Below are 19,788 nucleotides of genomic sequence, written 5' to 3'. Positions count from 1 at the left end.
GGTTTCAATGCTTCATACGTGACAATATGGACATTTGCTAAAGATTGTAACTCTTGACCAAAGCCTTAAGTTTTTGTTGCAAATTTAGAATAGTCTTCTCCTCAAAAGGAGCAAAGTGAAAACTCTTAAGGGTTTCTTATTTATTTTTACACCCTCTAGCAATGTACCTACAAATAGTGATACATGGCAGATTGTCAATGGTGCATCTCAAAATGTTACTAGTTGTCGAGAAAAAATCTTTAACTTAAAAGAAAAGGATTCTAATGTTCATGTCATTATTGGTGATGATGTAAGTTATTCGCTTAAAGTTGTTGGTTCTACATTCTTTCAATTGGATTTTGGAATTCCACTACACTTGAGTGATGTCCTTTTTGTGCTTAGTATTAAGAGGAATCCAATTTCTATAAATGCTTTAGAGAACAAAGGTTATCATATTGTCTTTGCTTATGGAAAGGTTCTTGCATGGAAGAACTCCAACATTCAATTAATATGTGAGATTGGAATTCCTCATGATAGCCTCTACAACTTTCAACCTATCACATTCAAGCTTTAACTTATGATTCTTTAAATTCAAGTGAACTTTGGCACAATAGGTTTAGCCATTTAAATTTCATAACTTTATATTTTGTGGAGAAGGTTATGATTGGTCTTCCAAAGATGAAACAAAATCATTGAGAAGTTTACAAGGGATGCACTCTAGGTAAGAACATTAAGAGCACTTTTCATAGTAGCGAAAGTAGAGCTAAGGATATCTTAGAGCTAATTCATTGTTATTTATCTGGTCCCATCTTTGGTGCTCCTCTTTGTGGCTTTTGGTAGTATGTTACCTTCATATATGATTTTTCTCATAAATGTTAGATTTACCTTTCTGAAGTCTAAAGAATCTAATAAGTGTTGTCCCAATTCATAGAATTTAAAGCACTTGTTGAAAATCTATCTAATAAGAGGATTAAGATTCTTTGATCTAATAATGGAGGAAAACATGTTTTTGGTATCTTTCATAACTTTTGTGTTGAAGCTAGAATCAAGAGGGAGTTTTGTGTTCCTTGTGATCCTCAACAAAATCGTGTGGCTGAAAGAAAGAATAGGACAATTGTTGAGGAAACAAAGGTTATGATTCATGATCAAAGCCTTCAAGCTTTTCTATGGTCCAAGGCTCACAAGACAACAATCCATAATCAGAATCAAGATCTTCATCAAATTTTGTACAACCTAAAGCTAGGATTAAGAGGAAGTTTTTTGTCCCTTATAATTCTCAACAAAATGGTATACTTGAAAGAAATAATAGAACAATTGTTGAGGGAACAAAAGCTACAATTCATGATCAAAGCCTTCAAACTTCTCTATGGGAAGAGGCTTGCAAGACAACTGTTCATATTCAAAAATCCTCATCAAATTCTAAACAACCTATCTCCAGAAGAAGAAGTTTTAGGTTTTAAACCATACATCACTTATTTAAGAATTTTTTTTTGCCCTATCTATGTTAATGTTCTAGAAGAGAAAGCATCAAAATAGGAACCTTTGAGAAGGAAAGACATATTTGTTAGCTATAATGATTCTTCAAAAGCATACAAAATCTACATTCTAGGTTAAAAGAAAATTGAAATTGGCATGAAATCTTGTAAGAAACCAAAAGATCTATCATGGAATATGATAGAGAGGACTTTGAGCATCCTTGGGATAATGATATGGCTCATTTAGATCCATCTTTAGTGATTCAAAGAGAGTATAAATTTATTAAATTCAATTGAACTGATTGATCATGTAGTTCCTATTGATATTTCAATAGGTCCTAGTAATACTTTGGCCCACAAGAAAAGTCCTTTACAAGTCAGGAACACTTTAAAAGAAGTTGAACAATATGTAACCCCTCATGGAACTTTCAAAGTGAGTAAAAGGCATCATAAGTATGTTGGCTAGGTTAATGCAAGAGCATCCTTTGTTGCCTTGTAATCCTACAAGATGGTGTGGTTTGGCTTTGGAGTTTGGGAACTCAGTCGAAGAATGAAGTGTGACTTGGTCGATACTCAATTGGTTTGGTTGTGGTGTTAACCGAGTGACTCAGTTAATGAAGACATTTGGAAAAGCTTGGAGCACTCGGTAGATACTAGGAGCTCGACATACATTATGGTGCCCAACATGCACTGTGAGCTCGGCATACACTGTGGTGCTCATTTTGCACTAGGAGCTCAACAATGCTTGAAAATTTGCTAATGTTTGGCTTGGTCTTTTTGACGCTCGACTTGGCTCTTGTTGGTGCCGAGTTGTCTGTGAGCCAACTTGTGGCTCACCATATATTTAATGTAAAAGATTTAGCTTAATTTGTAATGAACTGGGTTGACTTGTGGCTTAGTTGGGTATAAGTAGGGGGTTTTGTGGAGTCTTTAAGCATTATCATCTAGCTTGGAGAAGAGGATAATGGATAGATGCAAACTTTGAAGAGCTAGTAGCTATGGCTTGAGAACCAAAAGATTGCTTGGTGGACTTGATAGTACAAGTGTGGATTCTTCTTGGTGTTCTTATCCACTTGTGGATCTGGACTAGTTGGGATTGTGTTTGTAAGTTGAATCTTGTTAGATCTTGTAGAGTTGTTATTGTAATTGTTGTTGTATTTGGCCCTAACCCAAAAGGCCTTATAATCAAGTATATTGCATGTAAACATTTATAGCTATGAATAAAGAGTTGTGATTCGGTATCAAATCTTGTATTTGTGATGCATTATTTTTGTGTTTTCGTTGTGTGGTAATTTGTCGGGGGCTAGGACATCTCCATTAGGGATTTTACTGCCTTACACTGCGTCATAGGTAGCTTTGATGAGTCACATTATTGCATATAGAACTTCCAATGTTGAAGCTTCATGTCAGCAAGTATAGAAAGATGTCATGATGGAGGTGTATCAAGCCATCATTAAAATTGATGTATAGGACATTGTTCCAAGACCAAAAGGTGAATCAATTGTTTCATCTAAGTGGTTATTTAACATTAAGCATGCGGCTGATTGAAGTATAAAAAGACATAAAGCTATCTTTGTAGCTAGAGATTTTTTAGAAAAGGAAGACAAACTGTGAAAAACCTTTGCACCAGTAGCTCGTTGCACTTCCATAAGAACCATCGTAGCTATTGAAGAAATAAAGGGCTGAAAACATCATCAAATGGATGTGAAAACAACTTCCTTAAATGAGGTAATTGAAGAGGAAGTATACATTGAGTAGCCAAAGAGTTTTGTTATTCATGATAGAGAGTCTTGTGTTTGCAGGTTAAAAAAGGTATTATATGGCCTTAAGCAAGCTCCTTGAGCTTGGTATGAGAAAATTGATAACTATCTTTAAGTTTGAGATTTTCACAAGAATGATGCCAATCAAAATTTATACTTGGGTATGTGCAAGATCATGGTGGGCCAAACTATACCCTTAAGTGGTAGTGCAAAATCATCAGATCAGGTTTATGTCAACTTGACATGCAATTTTTAACTAGTTATGAAGTTTATATTAAAAAGTTGTAAGAACAGAATCTATAAGAAATTGAATGTAGTTTCTAAACTACTTGGCCTTATGCGAAAATAATTTAACCTGATCAGTCAAAAAATATCAAATAGATATTTAATTATGTATTTTCTACTGCAACGTAATCAAGAAAAAAAGACTTGGATGTGACCATCTTAACTAATTAAAGACATTACGAAATTTAATCTCTCTTTTTTTTTATTGTATTAGGTGAAACATAGAATGTTACACATCTTTTGGATTTTCTTTTATGATTCAAAAGTTATAGCTATTGTTCAATCAATATGTAAATCAACATCTTATAGGTATCTTTAAAAAAAAAGAAGCAATAAATACTTATTGGATTAATATCTTGACACCAATTATATCATTGCAAAGCTGAGAATGTACTCTACAAAGCCTTTTCATTTCAAAGAGTTTTGTCATTTAGCAATCATTGGATACATCATCGAAGTCTTGAACACCCCTAAATGCTGCAAATTCACATTTTTTGAGTTGACCAAGGAGGCTTGGTGATTACCAAGCCTAATTGGGTATCTAATATATCATATACTTGATATACTCTCATCCAAATATGTTAATGAAGGACATTGAAAATGGAGGGTGGGGATTAAAAGTTGAGGAAGGGTCATGATTATGCCCTCTACGATCCATGTGATGTCCAAGTCAAGTGTGTGTTTTATTTCTATGATCAATAAGATTACAAATTGTGATATTTAATGTGTGTGTGTGTGTGTGTGTGTGTGTGTGTGTGTGTGTGTGTAGTTTATAAGATATATATTTATAATATATTATATTAGACATAATATAACATATAATATTATAATATATTTTATTATACATAGTATTTCATATGATATTATATTATAATATATATAAAATTTCGAAATGTTTTATTATGTTATATGATATAGTATATAGGAGATTAAACCCATATTATATATGGGCACAAATGTGTCAAAAGGGGCCATTAGTTATCCTATGACCCCTATTGACACATATGATCAAGTACAATGTGTCCCTAGGGATCCTAGGACCCTTAGGGACATATGTTGTCGTCAAATGTGTAGGAAGGGGTCATAGGTTATCCTTTGACCCCTTTCAATCATCATCAAATATGTTGGAAGGAGTCATAGGTTATCCAATGGCCCCTTTCGACTCATATGAACAAGCACAATGTGTCACTAGGGGTCCTAGGACTCTTAGGAACAAATGTCATGATCAAATGTGTCAGAAGGGGTCATAGGTTGTCCAATGGCCCCTTTTGACCCATATGAATAAGCACAATGTGTCCCTAGGGGTCTAGGACCTCTAGGGACACATGTCATCATCAAATGTGTCAAAAGGGGTCATAGGTTCTGCTTTTGACCCATATGAACAAGCGCAATGTGTCCCTAGGGACACATGTCATGAAATGTGTTACCTATGACCCCTTTTGACATATATGAACAAGCACAATGTTTCCCTTTAGGGACACATGTCATCATTAAATGTCTCAAAAGAGATCATAGGTTATCCTATTACCCCTTTTGACACATATGAATAAGTGCAATGTGTTGCTAGGGACACATGTCATCATCAAATGTGTCAAAAGATGTCATAGGTTATCCTATGACCCTTTTTAACACATACGAACAAGCGCAACATGTCCCAAGGGGTCCTAAGATCCCTAGGGACACATGTCATCATCAAATGTGTTGAAAGGAGTCATAAGGTATCCTATGACCCCTTTCAACACATTTGAACAAGCACAATGTGTCCTTAGGGATCATCAAATGTGTCGAAAGGGTTTTGCCCACACAAATAAATAAAATGTGTTGAAATACTATAGAGCGAATATGTTATATACTTTGTTAGCTCTAGATGGTCGAGTGAACCCTAGTGACACCATTATTTTGTCCATAGAGTCACTAGAACATTTACGAGCACCCTGATCCAGAGCATCTCCAAGGTGCCCTAAGCACATTTGGGTAGTGCTCTTCTAACACTTGTAACTCAGATCTAATGATGCCTATCGACGAATTGTTAAATGCTACAGCATCATGATATTGATGTCTACAATAACCTCTCTCGGTTCCTAGGAGATTCAATTTCATTTGAAATTGGCACAACCATCTCAATTGATGCCAAAACTCATAGTGTTCCTTAGTGAATTGGTGCACCACTGCGCAACTTTGGAACCGTTCATTGTGGCATTGTTTCGTCGGTGTCATTAGCTTCGAATGGCTAGTGAACCCTAGTGACACCACTATTTTTTCCATGAAGTCACTAGAACATTTGTGAGCACCTCGATCTGGAGCATCTCCAAGGTGCCCTAAGCATGTTTAGGTAGTAATCTTTCGATGCTTGTAACTCAGAGCTCATGATGCCTATCAATGAATTGTTAGATGCAACATGACTATGATATCAGTGTCTACAATAACCTCTCTCAATTCTAGGAGATTCAATTTTGTTTAAAATTGGCACAATGATCTCGATCGATGCCAAAACTCACAATGTTCCTTAGTGAATTGGTGCACTGCAATGCAACTTTTGAATCGTTGGTTGTGGCATAGTTTTGTCAATGTCGTTAGCTCCAAAGGATGAGTGAACTACAATGACACCACTATTTCATTCACGAAGTCACTAGAATGTTCACGAGCACCTTGATCCAAAGCATTTTCAATGTTCCCTAAGCACGTTTGGATAGCGATCTTCCAATGCTTGAAGCTTGTGATGCCTATCAACGAATTGTGAAATGATATAGGACCATGGTATTGATGTCTACAATAACCTCTCTCAATTCTGGGAGATTTAATTTCATTTGAAATTGGCATAGTGATCTCGGTTGATGCCAAAACATGCAATGTTCCTCAGTAAATTGGTGCACCAGTGCACAACTTTTAAATTGCTCGTTGTGGCATCATTTTGTCAGCATTGTTAGCTCCTAATGGCCAGGTGAACCCCAATGACACCACTATCACATCCATAGAGTCACTAGAACATTTGTGAGCACCGCAATCTAGAGTTTCTCCAAGGTGCCCTAAGTATGTTTGGTTAGCGATCTTCCTACGCTTGTAACTCAAATCTTATGATGTCAATCAATGAACTGTCAAATGCTACAAAAATGTGATATCAATTTCTACAATAACCTCTCTTAGTTCTAGGAGATTCAATTTCATTTATAATTGGCACAGCGATCTCAATCGATCCCAAAACTCACAGTGTTCCTTAGTGAATTGATGCACCACTATACAACTTTCTAACCATTCGTCGTGGCATCATTTCATTAGCATTATTACCTCTAAATGGTTGGGTGAATTCTAATGACACCATTTTTTTATCCACAGAGTCACTAGAATGTTCACAAGAACCACACATTGAAGTGCACACAAGGTGCACTTAGCACATTTGAGCAATGATCTTCGAGGGTCATAACTTAGAGTCCTTGTTGTTTTGTTTGTTCATTGTGTTCATGGTTAGTTGGATGTTGAAAATTTTCAAGGGATTGTCTTTGCTTCTAGCTTTTTTTTTCTTAAGGAGAGATTTTGGTTTTGGGGTTGCTTAAATTTTTGGAGGGGGTTCAATTATTTTCTATTATTGTGATATTGATTTCATAAACCATGAACAAGATTCTAATAAACAAGACTAAAATGAATAAGATTTCATAGACCATATACAAGATTCTAATGAATGAGAATCCAATTAACAAGATTCTTAAGAACATGCTTAAAATAAACAAGATTCCATACAGTATACAATTACACATGCGCAACAATTCACAATAAAATAATATATCAAAATATATAATCATATATAAATTCGATGCAAATGTATGTCAAAATGCACGTCCCTATACAAAATATGGTGCATGCCATCAAAATATGTCTATGAAATCAAATGTTATACATAAAATGCACATCCCTATACAAAATATGGTGCATGCCATCAAAATATGTCTATGAAATCAAATGTTATACATAAAATGTGGCATGTGCCATTTGAAAATGTGCCCTAAGGAATCCCTAAAAATTACTATATCCTAGACTAGTGGAGGATCATCAAAATGGAGCATCTTCACTGCACTCTCTAAACTTGCTAGATCCTGTATGAACAAAAAAGACAAAATTCAAGTTGGACTAGTTAATTAAATGATTTGTACATTTTCAATATAAATTTATTCAAATGCATATTGATCAATAATGAAGGCAACTTCATTTACCTCTCTCCACACTTTCCTCTGTCGCTCAAGAGTCCTCACATATGTCCTCGGCAAAGCATGCACCTCGTTAAGTCTGACCTAAACATGTTTGTATGGTTGTCAAATTGACTTAAACTATAACTTAATTAATGATACAATAACTGTAGAGGAAGTTTTTGAGCCGATAGGGCTAGAGCAGAACGACCAAAGGCAAGAGCCCCCCTGTTCTAAAGAGAATATTGGTCAGAGGACCAAGACCCCCTATTCTAATGGAAGGCAAGACTCTCCTCAAAAGATCTCCTCAAGGCCCAAGGTCCCCCCAACTTGTCCTCCGGGAATGGGTTCTAGTCAGGAGGAAGCAATGCCAGCTCCCAAGGGTTTGGAGGCAAAGCTTCTTCAACTCATCAACAACTCATCCCTTGACCAGGTCTCTCATTGGGAAGAGTGGATTGATAGTTGTTCTCTGGATAGTCTAAATGGTTGGTGCATGAAAACAAAATTTATAAGAACCAACATCGTGACCACCCCCCTTTGTCCCTAGTGACAACCGGAAGCAAGGTTAAGGTTGATGTTGGGATAACACCTAAGCAACCAGGAAGGAAGAAATCCAACCAACTATTGCAAGAAGAAACCAAAAGAAACCTAGCAAACGGGAGCCAAAGAACCATCAAGGAATTCTCAGGAAGTAAGAAATGAAGGTCATTTCTTGGAACATTAGGGGCCTCAATGGGGCTCATAAACATGAACTAGTCAGAAATTTGATCAGAGATCAAAGACCCGATTTTTTGTTGATCCAGGAGACTAAGATGAAAAGGGATTTGGTAAACAAGTTATCTTTCACCAAATCCATGAACAGTGATGCCATTGATTCGAACGGAGCCTCAGGAGGGGTGTTGATTCTTTATAACAACAGGGCATTCAAGATGTCTCCCATCTTAAATGTTGATAATCCTCTCCTATGCAAGGCGTCCCACATCCATAGTGATGACTCTTGGTTCATCTTAATTCTATACACCCCAAATTCAAAAAGGGAAAGGAAAGCTTGTTGGGATAAGATCTCAGTGGTCATTATCAACAATGATATTAACAAAGGGATCATCATGGGAGATTTTAATTCTCCTCTCGCAGACGATGAAAAATGTGTAGGTCTTGCTTTGAATCAAGATAGCAAGCTTGACCTCTCCAACTTCATCCACAATCTGGCTTTCATGGATGTGGACCTCTTGGGGGGGAGTTTCACTTGGTCTAACATAAGAGTTGGTGGGGAATGTATCCAGGTTTGTCTTGATAGAGCCCTCATCTCTCCTAGGTGGCTACAGACTCACTCTTGTAGACTTTCCCTCCCCAAAGTGGGCTCTGACCATTCTCCAATTTCTCTCTCTATTAGCCCTCTCACTGTCAAAAGGACTTTCCCCTTCTGTTTTGAGAAAATGTGGATCACCCACCCGGCTCTGGAATCTAAGATTTATTTCTGGTGGAATATTGAGGTTGAAGGCACTGCAATGTATAGGGTTGCCCAGAAACTAAAGAATTTGAAAACAAATATTAAAATTTGGAACAAGTCAGACTTTGGCCACATTTTCCAAGATAAAGACGAGAAGACTGAACAGCTCTGTATCATCTAAGAAGATATTCAACAAAATGGATATAACGACCAGAACAGGCTAGAAGAAAGGGCCATTCTCTCTGACTTCCACAACATCATTACTAAGGAAGAACATTACTGGAAACAAAGATCTAGAGTAAATTGGTTGAAAGAAGGTGACCAAAACTCTCATTTTTTCCATTTGACCACGCTCAAACATCGTGCAAGCAATAGGATATCAAACAATAAGAAAGGTCAGGCTCATCTATTCAAGGATGATGAGATTGTGGATGAAGTTGTTCAGTTCTTCTCTTCCCTCCTTTCCAAGGATCCTTCACTGTCGGTGTCAGATGAAGCTAACATTTTGTCGGAAATCCCCTCCTTGTTGCAATCGCATCACAATTCTATGCTAAAAGTTATCCCCTCCCCAAAGGAAATCTTCTAGGCTCTCAACTCTCTTCTGGGAGACAAAGCTCTGGGCCTGGATGGTTTCCGACCTTCTTTTTTCAAGTCTACTACGAGGTGGTCAAAAGGGATGCTACTAAGGCTATCCAAGAATTCTTCGAGGCCAAAAATCTTTTGAAAGAACTCAATGCCACTTTCCTGGTTCTCATTCCAAAGATATCGGGGGCCGACACGATGGACAAGTTCAAGCCAATTAGTCTTTACAATTCAAATCATCTCTAAGGTTCTTACCACAAGACTCCTCAACATTCTCCCCCTGATCATCTCCCCTCAGCAGACTGGTTTTGTCCTTGGGAAGCAGATTCTTGACTTTATTTTCATGGTTCACGAGGTCATCCATTCTTTGGAGGCCAGTAAGAAGGAAGGTTTTTTGCTCAAATTGGATATGTCTAAAGCCTATGATGGGGTGGATTGGAATTTTCTTATGGCAGTCCTTCAGGCATTCGGTTTTAATGTTCAGGTTTTTAAGATTATTTCTCAACTTGTCTCCTCACCTTCTTTATCTGTTTTGGTTAATGGTTCCCCCTCTAATTTCTTCTTCCCCTCGAGAGGACTGAGGTAGAGTGACCCCATTTCCCCTATTCCCTTTATCATTATGGTTGAATGCCCAGGAAGACTCATCCAGACGAAATGTCAAGACAAGAGTCTGCAAGGTCTCAAGCCCTCTTCGAGTCCCTCTGCCTTCACTCACCAGCAATTTGTGGATGACACTATCTTGAGGGGAGAAGCTTCAATCCATGAGGCCAAAGTTTTTAAGGGCCTCCTGAACACCTATACCAAGGGTTTAGGCCAGGCTATTAATTGGGAGAAGAGTTTGGTGTTCTTCATCAACACCCCTTTAGAGAAATAGAGGAAAATTGCTCGTATCTTGGGAAGTGGCTTTGGATCCCTGCCCGCCAACTATCTTGGCCTACCCTTGGGTTCCAGACCCCCAGATTCCTTCTGGAATAGTATCATAGATAGATTCAACAAGAAACTTTCTGGATGGAAAGCAGCCACCCTTAGCCAGGTTGGGAAGTGTACCCTAGTGAAATCCATACTCCAGAACCTCCCTACTTATGCATTAAGCCTCTTTGGTATCCTTGCCAAACATGCAGATAGAATGGAGAAGATTCAGATGGACTTCCTCTAGATAGGGGCTAATGACCACGAGAGACCATCTTGTTGCCTAAGACCTCGTTTACCTCCCAAAATTCCATGGAGGTCTAGGTATTAAAAAGATTAAACATCTTAATAATGCCCTTTTAGCCAAACAATTATGGCGTATCTTTCAAAGAATAGGCATTTGGAGGGATATCCTGATTGAGAAATATCTGAGAAGATAGTCTCTCAACTTCTTGATAATTGAGACTGAGATTCCCCAGGGGTCCTATATTTGGAATGGGATCCTGGAGGCTAGACCCCTGGCCAAGTCAAAGGCCAAATGGAAGGTTGGCAAAGGGGATAATACCTTATTTTGGTAGGATAACTGGACTAGTCAGGGACCTCTTATCAATCACCCCAGTTATGGAAGATGGGCAGAACAATGGATAGGAAGATTTGGCATGCAAGTTAGTGATTATAGAACTGGTCAAGGTTGGCATGACCTGTCTGAGCTATCCTTGGACCTTATCCCTTTGATGATTTTACTGAACGCCACCCCCATCAACAACAACAAGGACACTATCATTTGGGGAGATAACTCAAATGGGCTATACTCTATTGCCTCTGGCTATTTCTCTATATGGGATAGGATGGAGAAGCCAATTTGGGCCAAAGCCTAGATTTCTGGTCTGGCTCGCAAAATTAATAACTTTTTCTGGCTCCTTCTACAAGACAAAATTCTTACCTTGGATAATTTAGCCAAGAGAGGCCAAATAATCCCCAATAGGTGCAGCCTCTGCAAGCATAACCTAGAAACGGTGAATCACTTATTCATACATTGTCCCTATTCATCCAAGGTGTGGAACCTTCTAACCAAGGATCTTGGTTTTAGTTGGTGCCCCGCAGTTAATATCCAGGACTTCTTTTGCTAGTGGAGAAGCCACCACTCTGGTTTGAGTACTTAGTTATTCAACTCCTAGACTCTCCCACACTTTTGCTGGGGAATCTGGAAAGAGCGCAACAATAGAATATTTAGAGATAGAGAGGCTCCAGAGTTCATAAATGTAGAGAAAATTGAAGGACTCATTATGGAGAACTTTGCCATAACAAAGGGAGGAAATGTCAAGGAAGGTGGGAACAATAAAGTTAGGAAAAAAGACAGGGACAAGAGAAGATAGGAAGCTAGATGGTCCTTCCCCCCTGAGGACTGGCACAAAGTCAACTTTGATGGGGCAGCAAAGGGGAACCCCACCCGACCGGTAGCGGAGGCATCATTAGAAATAGTTTAGGTGGAGGAATTGCGGCTATTTCTTTCCCTCTTGGTCACTAGACTAATCACTTTGCTGAAGCCGTTATGGCCAGACAGATTGTTAAGTTGGCCCTAGCTTCTGGGATCGAGTGCCTATGGCTTGAGGGAGACTCCCTAAACATTATCAATTGCATCAAAGGACATGCCACACCCTCCTAGACAATTGCTAATGTCATTAAGGACCTCAAATCCGACTTGGGTAAGTTCAAAAAGACTTTCATTAGCCACGCTTACCGAGAAGCCAACTCGGTTGTTGACTGGTTCACCAATGATGTCGTTACCAGAAACTCAGTGATGACGTGGAAGAACAGTGACAAAATCCCGACAACGGCAATTGAGTTACTTCGGCAGGACTGAATCCAGGGTACAAATATAATCCCATTTTAATAATGGAAGGATACACCAAATCGCACATCGGAAGGGGAGTAATTAGAAGTCATTCAGAGCTCTTTTCAATTCATAATTACGCATACAAAAGGCACGCTTTGAGGGTTGGCATGAACATAACCACTAAAAAAAGTAATAACGTTTTCATTTTCAACATTCCAAGGAAAACAGAGCTCAACAACTCTACTAGTGGAATAGGGTTTACAGGCCGAAGGCAGCCATGGTCGGGGAAAGGATCAGAAGAGAGCCTTGAGGGGAAATGGAGAATTGGAAGGAGAAGGAGAAGGTTTGGCACAAGCTTGAAAAAGGAGATATCACCAGGTTCATGGAGAAGCTTCATAGTTTCGATGCTAGGGTTACCAAGGTGATGGTGGAAACATGGAATAATGGGAAAGTCAAAATAGATGGAGTCACCCACCACATCACTGATGGCTTGATTGCAGAGGTGACAGAAATCCCTCAGGAAGGCATAAAATTCTACAGGGACAAAAAGATGTCGGCCAATGTTGTTAGCAAATTTGTTAAGGACGATGCTGAGAGGAACAAACTTATCAAGGCAGATACTTACTATGAGATGGAATCCATTAAAAAATTATGGAGGTATGTTCTCAGGATTCTCATTGAGTATATCACTCTTGACTCAAGGTTTGACAGGATAAGAACACACCATTTTGTATTGCTAAACCACTTTAGGCATGCTGTTAAAAAATTTTTCTTTTCTATCTTTACACTTCCTTGTCTAAGGGTATTGAGGGTTTCAAGAGAAAACTTGTCACTAATCCTACCCTCCATGAAGGCCTTCTCCTCCTAGTTTGAGTTTTTGAAAACTCAAACTAGGTGAAAATCCCTTGGTGACCTAGGTAATGCTTCAGAGGATATCGCTAGTTCGGACTCTAGGGATGTTCAAGTTGTTAAAACTGAGGATGAGGAAAACTCTACCAAAGCTATCTCTGTTGCCCGCAATCCCCGCTTTCCTAACAAAAAGAGCCCTAGATGTCTTCCCCCATTCCCCCCAAGCCAAAGCCTCAGGAGGAGAAAGAGGGTAGTGAGGAAGAAGAGGAGACTGGCACTGACTCTGAGGATGAGGACAAGGAGAAGGGGAAGGACACAATGAAGGATGAGGAGAAGGGGAGGGAAAGAGATAAGGAGGAGATTGCCCTCGATGTTTCCCCAGGAAACCCCAGGAAAAGAAAAGTCGACCAGGCCTTGCTTTAGGAAGACCCTATTGCCTTGCCCCCCGAGACCCCTGGCCCTGACCCGCCCATTTCCCAGCCTAAGGAGATGATTGAAATTATGGTGGAAAAAAGTGGGGAGGTGATAAGGAAGGACAGGAGGAGGGCATGGAGGAATTTTAACATGGATATTGCTAGGTTGGGTATTGTTAGAGAACCTATGAACATCCAGGTGATGGAGGACCTTGATGGAAAAACCCATTATGATGAGCTAATTGACCCAGCATTGTTGGTCATTTCGGACAAAGCGTGAGAAACCGGCTTCAACCTCTTGAACAACACGAAGAATAGCTTGATAGATAACTTTCGATCCATCAAATGGTTGTTTTAGGAAATCGAGGCTCTAAAGGAAAAGAAAAACTAGGATAGTAGCCAGAACATCCGCAGTGTCCATGAGAACACCGGAAAGAAGATTGATCAGGATGGCAGCCAGAAGTACTACAGCAGCCAGGACTCCAGAGATGAACAGGAGGAGAGACTTTCCTTGGTTGAATAGAAAGTCCAAAGGTTTGACTACATCCACTAGATTCTGACAAAACAAATTGTGGAACTCTACATACTTTGAACGAGAACATAGTCAACCTAGGGGATACTCTAATGAGAGTTGGCCTTGGTGGGAACACGGTGAAGATGACCAGTCTGGACATTGGCTAGGAAGAGGTTGCTCTGAAAGCTGCCAGGGACCAGGTGGACCAGAAGGATACCCAGAACAAGAACCAGGAAGGAGCGGATAATCAGAAGGATAACGAAGCTGCAAAAACTCTGCAGGACCTGGATAAGGAGAACCATTAAGGCTGGTTCTCTTTTGGTTTTTCTTATAGGATAGGCAGCTGGCTTGGGCCTCTTAGCCTTTGGCCTTTTGTTAATTTTGACTTTTCGTAGAAGTTTCATGTTTTCTGGACTTTTTTAATCTCTATTTTTTTTATGTTGTTACACTTTTGGGTTTCAAGATACCTATAAAACCTATTTTACTTAATCAAAAACATAATAAATTAATAACATAATCAAGAATTCAAATTATAATTTTCCCCAGGTGATCTCTGATCAGCAAATGTTGGTTGAGTGAGCAAAGATACAAAGCCTTGTCAATCCCCCCATCGCACAAGGTGTTTCCTACGACAATTAAAAATTTAATTGTTACAATGATGACAATCATTTCTTTATAATCTAAGAACATCAAGATAAGTAACAAATAAACAATAAATATACATAGTACAGGGCTCTCACTGTGAATGGAAATGCCCAAAGGTTTGCAATGGTGAATTTGGGTATGTGCATCATTAGAGGCCACCCCCTATAAAATAAACAATACAATAACATTTCATTAGTACAAACAACTGAAAAGTACATATCTATCTATATATGCCTTTATGACTTTAAACATATAATTACCTTCCCCTAGTCAATGGTTGGTGGTGCAACCCCTTCACACTATCCCCCACTGATAGGTGGAACCTGCTAGAGAAAAAGAAGATGACAACTCATGTAAAATACAATATCGAATAGGAAATTAATGAGTAATCAAATAATGCATACCGTAAAGGTCTCAAGGCCAAATGAAATGGATCATCACCTGGACATAAATGAATCACATAATGTACATAAGTATGAAGTTGTCAATTTTTTTAATATAAATATTGATTTTAAATTAACAATGCTATGACAAATAAAATGTATAGACTTGTCGTAACAAAAGGAGTCCATGTCTCTGCCTGCCCCTCCTCTCTCACAAGAGTTGTGTGTCTCTACAACCATGTCTATTGTGTCATCGTCCCCAATCTCAAATTGAAACTCAGAACCAATAATGGGACCTAGACAAAGACTCTTGCACATAACGCAAGTTTGCAGCACGCAAACATGTGAAGAATTGCCAAATGTACTAGCACTAACATTATCAACACAAGGCAAGAATGACCTAGTCAAGGTGACTGGTAGACACTACTCAAATGATAAAAGGTTCTACTAGATGTCGCACTAGCCTCAACAATGACATCAAGATGTTGCATCGGACAAGGGGTAGGGATATCAAAGGAAGGGGGAGAGAAATGTGATGGCTTTACTCTACTTTGCCCCAGGTCTATCTTGTTGATCTCCACCTCCCACACCCATATTTGACCTCATGCTCCAACAATTAACATTAAGCCCTTTGATAAACTCGACATATAATTTTCTCAAGAAATATATGGGCACCTCCGAATTTTTGTGTGGTGATTTGCCAAAAACCATCCACCAGTGATTCCCAAAAATTAGTTCTAACAGCCTCATTAATCCACCATTTGATTGACAATTTTGGTTTTTTAGGGTCAACTATTTAACCAATTTTGGTTTAGCAAATATGTTAGTTGATTCCTTTTCACTAATATTAATGGCCACAACCCCATCATAATCCAAGCCATCATCAAACTAGTGGTGCATCTCATCACACCAACGAAGAGTTGCATTATGTTGCTCAGTAAGGGTATGTATGTTACCCACAATAGTATTAATAGTGGCTAGCATGGGAGATAAAATGGGGATAGTGTTATATATTTGTTGCACAACCCTCAATTGATTTAGATTTTATTCAATTAGGTCTTGAACTCGAGGAGGGTTCTTTGGGAGTAGTGGTGGTTCTAGATTGTTTTGAGGATCATTGTTTGGAGGTTGGTTAGGGTCTATCATGCCTGTCTATAATGCAAATAAAAATAGAATTACAATTTGAATGAACAATTTATAAATCAAATTTTAAAACTTCCATTTTCATTACAAAAACCTAAATTTAAAAAAAAAAAATCAATTGAAAAACGATAAAAATTGAACCTACATGTGGTTGGATGCAAGGTGGAGCAATAAATGGAAAGATATTATTGTATACCCATTTTTTTACCCTATACCCAATACTAGAGGTTGTTATGTTGAAGGAAAATGACAAAACAATGTTCAAATTTTAAAAAAAAATTATGCGCAGGTATTGAGCATCCGATATATCGGAAGCATTGGTATTAAGATTGGGGGTAAAAAGTCAAAGCAAATTTCAAATTGCGCTTGGACATTTTTGGAGTAGTTTTTTTTCACATCACCAGTTTTTGGCCCACCATGATCCTACACATACCCACTTCAAGGTAAATGGTGACAAATTGCTAGTGCTTTATGTTGATGACTTGTTTCTTACTAGTGGTAATGATCTCATTGTCAAATGTCATGAGTTAGCTTCATAATTTGAAATGAAAAATCTTAGTTTGTTGCACTATTTTCTTGGGCTTGAGGTATGGCAAAGATCAATTGACATTTTGAAAAGATTTAGTTGATCGTACCATGTAGAAGCAGTTAATTGGCTCCTTGATGTATTTGGTTAACTTAAGTCCTAACATATGTCATGCGAGTTAGTTTATGCACGAACCAAGGCAATTTTACCTTGTGATAGCCAAACACATTTCGAGATATGTAGTAGTACAATGGAATATTGCTTGAAGTATTCTTCAAGTGTAGAGCCTAACTTGTAAGGGATTCCTGAATCCCATTGGGTTGGATGAATGTCTGATAGGAAAAGTACTTCAAGATGTTGTTTCAACTTATGTTTAACCATGATTTCCTTGTTCAATAATAAACAATATTGTGTAGCTCGGAGTGCAACTAAAGCAGAGTATGTTGCAGTATGTGTGGCTACAAAAGAAGTTTTGTGGCTTTGTAAATTATTGGCAGGTTTATTTGGGTAGTTTGGAACCTAAAATGATTATGTGCAATAACCATAGTTGTGTGAAGCTTTTGGTTAATCAAGTTTGTTATGACAAAACAAACATGTGTAAATTGAATGCCACTACTTGAGAAATATGTTTCAAAGGTAAGTAGTTGAGCTCAAGTATACTTCTACAGAGGAGCAAACTACAAACATTCCATCGAGCCACTTTTGAGGGTGAAGTTTTGTTACTTTGGGGCTAAGCTTGGTATAGTTGAGAATGATGTCTTACTAATGGAGTTCTTCTTTGTGAGCTCTTTGAGAGAAGTTCATGGTGCAATCCCTTGTTAATGAGTTCTTTGCAAGAGAAATTCGAGATAAAATCCCCTTGTTCCACCCTCTAGGAGTAGCTATGGTGGATCCACTACCCTAGAGTAGCTATGATGAGTTAGATATTAGTGATCTCTGATAGACAAAACTATTACAGTAGATATGAATAATGATAGATACTCTCATGAAATCATAAACAACACACATGAATGTTTATGCTACATAACATTTTCCATCACTAAATCAGCTCCCGATGTCTCCTGCTCCTTCTACTCCCGTTGCTCCTGCGTTTTATTTTGCAGTTCCCGCCTCTCGTCCTACGGCTGATGGGGTTGCATGTATTGCTGGCGGTGGTGGGAGAGCTTCGCCCATTGCTGCTATCAACTCCTCATCTGCAGCGTCTGTTTCTACCGAGCTAGGGTCTGTAGGGTCTGCTCAACCGCTTTTGGCACCCATTCTTCTCCTTCCGCTCTTGGTTCTGGGGGAAGGACTTTTCTAGATGTCGCTGCCTTTGAAGTTGGATTGCATGGTGTTATCCCTCATGCTGATTCTTTAGGGCCTTCTCGTCATGATGTGTCCCCTGTAAGTGTCTCAAATCCTATTAGGGTTTCTTTAAACCCAGAAACAGTTGAAGATATCTTCCATACAGCAGAAGAGCTCTCCTCTTTTGTTGTTATTTTTCGCTTTTGGGGTTTTTGGCCCTCTCTTGTTGATCTTCACGCCTGGATCTCCATGCATTGGGAACCAATTATAGACAATAATGTTCACATCTTTCCAAATGCAAAAGGATTCTTTATATCTAAGTTTGAAAGTGTTAAAGATAGGAAGACTATTTTGTGTGATAACAATTTTTTATGGCAGGGCAAATATCCACTTATGGCTAAACCGTGGCATATGGATTTTAATCCACTTACTGAATCCTTGAATAGGTTCCCTATCCGGGTCTGGCTTCTGAATCTCCCAATGCATCTATGGCAAGATTCTATTTTTGAAACTATTGGGAATGTTAGTGATTTTTTATATGTCAATTTTGACACTTCGAATATTTTTCATTTGATGTGTGCACGAATTCTTGTAGAGTTGGATGTTTCTAAGGGCCTTCCTTAGGAGATTTTCTTGGATTCTACGAGGGGTTCTTGGACTCAAATGTTGGATTTTGAAGGTATCCCTTTTCGTTGCAGAAAATGTCACATGACAAGTCATATTGCTGATCGTTGTGGTGCTAAGAAGTCCAAATCAAGGCGACCACCTTCTTGGTGGTCAGGGGCCTCCTTTGAGCACTATATGGTGTATAAATCTTTGGTTGCGCCTCTAGAACCTGTGGGTGATTCTCCCCCTGATGATGCTTCTAGCGATCATTCGGTCCCTGTGGTAGAGGAAGTTGTTAGGACTTCAGATTTGGTTCCTATTCCCACTCTGGCTCCTACCCTTGTATCGGATGCTCTTTCTGGGGGCCAGTTGTCTTCTAGCTCTCCTAAGGAGATTGTTGTGGCTTCTACTTCCCTTGGGTTCCACCATTCTATTTCTTCTAGGGATTGGGTTGCTGAGGCTACGAAGGTGGAGGACGGTTGGATTGCAATAAAAAGAAAGAAAACTAAGCCTTCTGCTCCCCCTTTAGATATGAACCTTCGGTTACACAAGGAAGGCACTAAATTAAAACGAAAATCATAAGTTCCCTTGTTGTCACTGGCTTTTTCAGTGAGGTGTTGGCTGTTGTGCAAGTGTCCTAGTTGTGGTATTGGTGTGTTGGTTGCTACCTTTTGCTTGCCAGTTGGTTTAGTCTCTAGGTTCCAAGTCCTTGAAAAATCTGGTTGCTTTTTTCGGTCTTATCTTTTGCTTTTAGGTCCCTATAAAACCTGGTTTTGATTTTTTAACTGGTTTCAGGTCCTTCTTAAACCTGGTAGTGCTTCATGGTTCATCTTTTTCTTTTATGTAAAGGGTTTCGAGGTCCCTTCAAAGCCTATTTTTACCTTAATCTAAAATGATAGATACTCTCACTTGTATAACTGTAGAACAGATTTGTTTCTCAAATGGTGATTGTTCTGTGATTGCTAAGATA

At 38.8% G+C, this 19,788-nt stretch overlaps 2 long non-coding RNA genes across 2 annotated transcripts; both read right to left on the bottom strand.

Moving 5' to 3' along the window:
- Positions 1-7,338: 7,338 nt before the first annotated feature.
- On the bottom strand, positions 7,339-9,458 carry LOC149539738 (uncharacterized). The gene is made up of 2 exons (XR_016356294.1): positions 7,705-9,458; positions 7,339-7,587 (listed from the first exon to the last, which is right to left on the bottom strand). It is a non-coding gene; the product is annotated as an uncharacterized LOC149539738 (long non-coding RNA).
- Positions 9,459-14,710: 5,252 nt separating this feature from the next.
- LOC149539737 (uncharacterized) lies at positions 14,711-15,040 on the bottom strand. The gene is made up of 2 exons (XR_016356336.1): positions 14,972-15,040; positions 14,711-14,857 (listed from the first exon to the last, which is right to left on the bottom strand). It is a non-coding gene; the product is annotated as an uncharacterized LOC149539737 (long non-coding RNA).
- Positions 15,041-19,788: the final 4,748 nt, after the last annotated feature.

The sequence above is a fragment of the Cupressus sempervirens genome, chromosome 9 (assembly GCF_028749045.1).
Source record: "Cupressus sempervirens isolate cs-2001-9-10 chromosome 9, ASM2874904v1, whole genome shotgun sequence".
Taxonomy (NCBI): domain Eukaryota; kingdom Viridiplantae; phylum Streptophyta; class Pinopsida; order Cupressales; family Cupressaceae; genus Cupressus; species Cupressus sempervirens.
The sequence above is the reverse complement of the archived record's forward strand: the minus strand, read 5'-3'. Positions and strand labels throughout refer to the sequence as shown.